Source organism: Schistocerca piceifrons, chromosome 4 (assembly GCF_021461385.2).
Source record: "Schistocerca piceifrons isolate TAMUIC-IGC-003096 chromosome 4, iqSchPice1.1, whole genome shotgun sequence".
Classification (NCBI taxonomy): Eukaryota; Metazoa; Arthropoda; class Insecta; order Orthoptera; family Acrididae; genus Schistocerca; species Schistocerca piceifrons.
In genome coordinates this window covers 396,096,096-396,102,977 of record NC_060141.1, presented here as the reverse complement: position 1 = coordinate 396,102,977, position 6,882 = coordinate 396,096,096, and positions in this window count along the sequence as shown.

Below are 6,882 nucleotides of genomic sequence, written 5' to 3'. Positions count from 1 at the left end.
GCTGATAAATTGCGTAGCATTATGTTCACCTATTAAGCGTAGTTCTGCACAGCTCTGGATGACTATCGTAAGCGAGTACGGCGGCGACCTGAAGAGACGTCCCACTTTTCCAGTAAACTTGAGATCCACTACCATGTTACTCCTTGCGCCATGGTGTGGAGAGCCTTCATGTGTCACACCATGTCACGGGTGGTAGCGATTGAGGTGTAAGGTGCCAGGACATGGGCACTAACACGTTAGCCTACCAACATTAGTATTAATAATAAAGGGACTGACAAGGGCATCAGATCATGACTATATTGAATTATGATAAATATGAGGCACTCTCGAGCAGTATTCCCTGCATGTCTGCATAATTAAGTCACTAATTTAAAGCGTTGGTGAAAGGTATCGCGGGTTGAGAATTGTGGAATATAAAGTCTGCAGCTGGCCGTAGTTCGCCGGGGCACCGTGGGCGGCAGGTAGCGGTCACCGGAAACGCGGGACAATACGGCGCTTTTGGGGATAGCCCGGCATCCGGAGCCACCTGTGCTGGGCAACACGTGGCGAAGACGGGAATTTAGTTTGCCTAGGGGCGTTATGACCTACTCGATCATTGCATAGATCTCAGAAATGCCGTTGGAGGGATTTCGGCGATGATAGAGCGTTCGACATTGGCCGAAACTGAGTATTTTTCCGCCGCGCTGTCCGACGTGTGGGAGACGGGAGAATTGTGGAGAGAGTTGACTTCGCCTTCAGCCATCGAGCGGTACGGACTTGCAGACGGCGTCTTGGCCATCGTATTCGAAGGGAGATATACGGTCTGTATCGCAGCACTGCACCAACGAGTGTTCCGCGCAGAGTTCAGTGGTTAGAGCTCTTCGTGTGTTCAGAAGTGAGAGTTTCACCAACGCTTAACCACTTCCAACAACTTACCTAATATTCTTTATGTGGTGCCGAGTATTTATCAGCGCAGCTGCCGGTAATAGGGATGCGAATTGCAAACTGTTAATGTGCCATTCTCAGGAGTTTGTTCGTGGAGAAAGACATTCACATTTTTTCTTTTTTTTTTGTAATGATTGTCAGTTGTGGGGGAGCACCCATCTGCAGGTGGTCGCTCATGTCGGCACAAATGATGTGTGTCGCTATGGATCGGAGGAAATCCTCTCTGGCTTCCGGCGGCTATCTGATTTGGTGAAGATTGCCAGTCTCGCTAGCGGGATGAAAGCAGAGCTCACCACCTGCAGCATCATCGACAGGAGTGACTGCGGACCTTTGGTACAGAGCCGAGTGGAGGGTCTGAATCAAAGGCTGAGACGGCTCTGCGACGTGTGGGCTGCAGATTCCTCGACTTGCGCCGTAGGGTGGTGTGGTTTCGGGTTCCGATGGATAGGTCAGGAGTCCACTACACACAGCAGGCGGCTACAGGGATAGCAGGGATTGTGTGGCGTGGACAGGGTGATATTTTAGGTTAGATGGCCTCGGGCAAGTACAGAAAGGGCAACAGCCTCAAAGGGTGCGGGGCAAAGTCAGGACATGCGGGGATCAAGCAGCAGTCGGTATTGTAACTGTAAACTGTAGAAGCTGCATTGGTAAAGTACCGGAACTCCAAGGGCTGATAGAAAGCACCGAAGCTGAATTCGTTATAGGTACGGAAAGCTGACCGAAGCCAGAGATAAATTCTGCCGAAATTTTTACAAAGGCACAGACGGTGTTTAGAAAGGACAGATTGCATGCAACCGGTGGAGGCGTGTTTGTCGCTGTTAGCAGTAGTTTATCCTGTAGTGAAATAGAGGTGGATAGATCCTGTAAATTATTATGGGTGGAGGTTATACTCAACAACCGAGCTAGGTTAATAATTGGCTCCTTTTACCGACCTGCCAACTCAGCAGCATTAGTGGCAGAACAACTGAGAGAAAATCTGGAATACATTTCACATAAATTTCCTCAGCATGTTACAGTCTTAGGTGGAGATTTCAATTTAACAGATTTAGACTGGGACACTCAGATGTTTAGGACGAGTGGTAGGGACAGGGCATCGAGTGACATTATACTGAGTGCACTATCCGAAAATTACCTCGAGCAATTAAACAGAGAACCGACTCGTGGAGATAACATCTTGGACCTACTGATAACAAACAGACCCGAACTTTTCGACCCTGTAAGTGCAGAACAGGAATCAGTGATCATAAGGTCATTGCAGCATCCCTGAATATGAAAGTAAGTAGAAATATAAAAAAATGGGAGGAAGGTTTATCTGTTTAGCAAGAGTAATAGGAGGCAGATTTCAGAGTACCTAACGGATCAAATGTTGACAATGTTGAGTGTTTATGGAAAGAGTTCAAGGCAATCGTAAAATGCAGTTTAGACTGGTACATGCAGAGTAAAACTGCGAGGAACGGGAAAAATCCACCGTGGTTCAACAGCAAAGTTAGGAAACTACTGCGAAAGCAAAGAGAGCTTCACTGCAAATTTAAATGCAGCCAAAACCTCTCAGACAAAGAAAAGCTAAACTATGTCAATGTTAGTGTAAAGAGGGCTATGCGTGAAGCGTTCAGTGAATTCGGAAGTAAAATTCTATGTACCGACTTGACAGAAAATCCTAGGAAGTTCTGCTCTTACGTTAAATTAGTAAGTGGATCGAGACAGCATAACCAGACACTCTGGGATGATAATGGCATTGAAACAGAGGACGACACGCGTAAAGCTGAAATACTAAACACATTTTTCCAAAGCTGTTTCACATAGGAAGACCGCACTGCAGTTCCTTCTCTAAATCCTCGTACGAACGAAAAAATGGCTGATATCAAAATGAGTGTCCAAGGAATAGAAAAGCAACTGAAATCACTCAACAGAGGAAAGTCCACGGGACCTGACGGGATACCAATTCGATTCTACACAGAGTACGCGAAAGAACTTGCCCCCTTCTAACAGCCGTGTACCGCAAGTCTCGAGAGGAACGGAAGGTTCCAAATGACTGGAAAAGAGCACAGGTAGTTCCAGTTTTCAAGAAGTGTCGTCGAGCATATGCGCGACGATCTGTTGTAGAATTTTAGAACATGTTTTTTGCTCGCTAACATGTCATTTCTGGAAACCCAAAATCTACTCTGTAGAAATCAACATGGATTCCGGAAACAGCGAACGTGTGAGACCCAACTCGCTTTATTTGTTCATGAGACCCAGAAAATATTAGATACAGGCTCCCAGGTAGATGCCATTTTCCATGACTTCCGGAAGGCGTTCGATACAATTCCGCACTGTCGCCTGATAAACAAAGTAAGAGCCTACGGAATATCAGACCAGCGATGTGGCTGGATTGAAGAGTTTTTAGCAAACAGAACACAGCATGTTGTTCTCAAAGGAGAGACGTCTACAGACGTTAAAGTAACCTCTAGCGTGCCACAGGGGAGTCTTATGGGACCGTTGCTTTTCACAATATATGCAAATGACCTAGTAGATAGTGTCGGCAGTTCCATGCGTCTTTTCGCGGATGATACTGTAGTATACAGAGAAGTTGCAGCATTAGAAAATTGCAGCGAAATGCAGGGAGATCTGCAGCGGATAGGCACTTGGTGCAGGGAGTGGCAACTCGCCCTTAACATAGACAAATGTAATGTATTGCGAATACATAGAAAGAAGGATCCTTTATTGTGTGATTATATGATAGCGGAACAAACACTGGTAGCAGTTACTTCGGTAAAATATCTGGAAGTATGCGTACGGAACGATTTGAAGTGGAATGATCATATAAAATTAGTTGTTGGTAAGGCGGGTGCCAGGTTGAGATTCATTGGGAGAGTTCTTAGGAAATATTGTCCATCAACAAAGGATTTGGCTTACAAAACACTCGTTCGACCTGTACTTGAGTATTGCTCATCAGTGTGGGATCCGTACCAGGTCGGGTTGACGGAGGAGATAGAGAAGATCCAAAGAAGAGCGGCGCGATTCGTCACAGGGTTATTTGGTAACCGTGATAGCGTTACGGAGATGTTTAGCAAACTCAAGTGGCAGACTCTGCAAGAGAGGCGCTCTGCATCGCTGTGTAGCTTGCTGTCCAGGTTTCGAGAGGGTGCATTTCTGGATGAGGTATCGGAATATATTGGTTCCCCCTACTTATACCTCACGAGGAGATCACGAATGTAAAATTAGAGAGATTCGAGCGCGCACGGAGGCTTTCCGGCAGTCATTCTTCCCGCGAACCATACGCGACTGGAACAGGAAAGGGAGGTAATGACAGTGGCACGTAAAGTGCCCTCCGCAACACACCGTTGGGTGGCTTGCGGAGTATAAATGTAGATGTAGATGCAGATGTAGATGTCAAATTAAAATGCCAATATTGCAATCGAATTTTCGACTTCATTGTAGCTAGAATTTATCCTGTCCGAGTAAGCTTTACGTGTACTCTAGTCACTGCACAGCTTGCCCAGACGGGAAGGAAAGAAGGTTTGCGGTCCTCTATGTCAGCGACGGAGAAATAAGTTTACAGAGGGACCTCTGGCCACACAACGGTATGTCACAAATATCCTGCGTCCTTATGTGTTACCTCACATGCGACAATATCGTAGTGCCATTTTTCAACAGGACAGTAGTCTTCCAAACATGGCAAGTGTGTCTATAAACTGTATGCACGATATTGAGGTATTCTCGTGCTCATCAAGATGCACAGATGTGTTCCAGAAAGAACGTGTCTGCGGCCAAATTGAATGTCAACTGTAGCCCAGCTCCAGTATCGGTAATATCGAGGACCACTTACAACAGTTGTGCGCCAGCTTACCTTAGGATACCACACAACGGATTCACGGCACTCCTACCCATCGAATTAGTGCTTGCATCCAGGCCAGACGGGGTACAACGTCACACTGATATGCGAGCTCCCACAGCCAGGTTCTTTGTAAATTTGACAAGACTTTGTAATCATTGAAACAATATTGCCGCGCGGAGTGGCCACGCGGTTTAGGGGCGCGATGTCACGGATTGCGCGGCCGCTCCCGGTGGAGGTTCCAGTTCTCCCTCGGGCACGGGTGTGTGTGTTGTTCTAAGTGTAAGGTAGTTTAAATAGTGTGTAAGTCTAGGGACCGACGACCTCAGCAGTTTGGTCCCTTAGGAATTCACACACATTTGAGCATTCTGAAACAATATCACATACCCTCTCATCCCGTGAAGTTTCATTTTGTTTCCTCCTCCCCTTGTGGGTGTTTCTCTTCTTTGTCGTGCTGTCTGAGTTGTTTGTTAGGAGGGGTAGATTTATCTCTCTTGTAGGGAGAAACATCTACCAGCCAGAATTCGCCAGCAACAGGACCTTGGAGTATCGACACTATCGCATATTGTTCCATGCTGTTGCTGCTCACGTAGGTTAATATCAGGCGAGTTTGTTGCAGATAGGGAGTCAACGGGTTCAGCAATGCCATACGTAACTCCTGTGGGATTACAGGAGCTTCACGATTGAAGTATGCATGTGTGGTGGCTCTGAAGAGAATGGCCTTTGCCAAATTTCGTTCATCCTCGTCATAAGGACACAGCCCCTGGCGTGATGGCTTGGTGTGCCATTGGGTATATCACCACGATCGCTTGTGTTTCACTTAGCCAAAAATTTGGACAGCCGGTGTGACATTAATGAAGTATTGGGACCAGTGGCTCTGCCTTGTTTTCGAACTCTCCGTGACATTCTCGTGTGACAACACAAAGCAACAGCACATATTCCTCATGGTGTACTGACAGACACCGATAAAGATACGTTGACACGTCTTGGCTAGCATATTCTCCGGTTATCACACACGCTGAGAACATGTGATATGGCTTAATTTAAATTTATCCATGCTATATGGATTGTTCTGAGTACTATGACTGTATTGTAAAATTATGAAATAGTATGTTACTGCTTTAGTTGCTTTTTTACAAATATTTAACTAGCACGAAGCGTTTCATCAGCATGCTGCCATCATCAGATGTGTTCCAGTTACTTGTACATTATATTAATCTGAAATGCGATCCGTTTCATTTTCTGTGTGTGCCAGTGACGTTATGTATCTAAACAGAATCATTTTTGTTGGAAATTTAGTCGTCAGGCAAGCAGAGCAAAGGGGCAAACACGCCACATCTTAACCCTTTCACACACATATGCTTACATCATTCCGAACAGCCCTAACTTCAGTTAAGCTGGGATTTATTTGTCACTGTGCTCTGCGTACCACAAACCTAAAATTACTACAACAATGATTATGTTTCGAGACGTTACCTTACTGACACACACAGTGAATGAAACTAATCACACTTCAGATTAATACAATGTAAACATAACTCGACGGAACCTGATGATGGCAGAATGCTGCTGAAACGCGTCTTTCTAATTAAAAACACTGCAAGAAAGACAAAAAAAAAGACGAAGCACCACGAAGGAATTATCCGAATGGGACACAAGGGAAAGACATTCAAAAATTGAGCAACCCAGTAAAGCTTTGGTGAACTTTGGCCTTATACAAGTAATTATTCAACTTGGAATTCATTCATAGAGTTATTGGATGTCCTAACTAATAACGTGCTAAATTCTGTCCAGTTGGTGCGGTACATCGTCCGAATCCCGAGTTTGTGAAAGGGTCCTGCCCATAAAGCTAAAAACTTTTTCATTTCGGGAGATCCAGTGGTCCCGCTGGCCAAGGTTGGCTTTGACAAGCACAAAGACCACCAGTAGAGACTCTCGCAGAGTGTGGGCCGGCATTATCTCGCTGAAATGTAAGCCGAGGACGGCTTGCCATGAGGGGCAACGAAATGGGTTGTAGGATAATATCTTCGACATGTAGCTGTGCTTTAAGTGTGTCACGGATGAAAACCAAAGAGGTCCTTCAATGAAAAGAAATGGCAACCCAGACCATCATTCCTCGTTCTTGGGCCGTATGGCGGGCGACA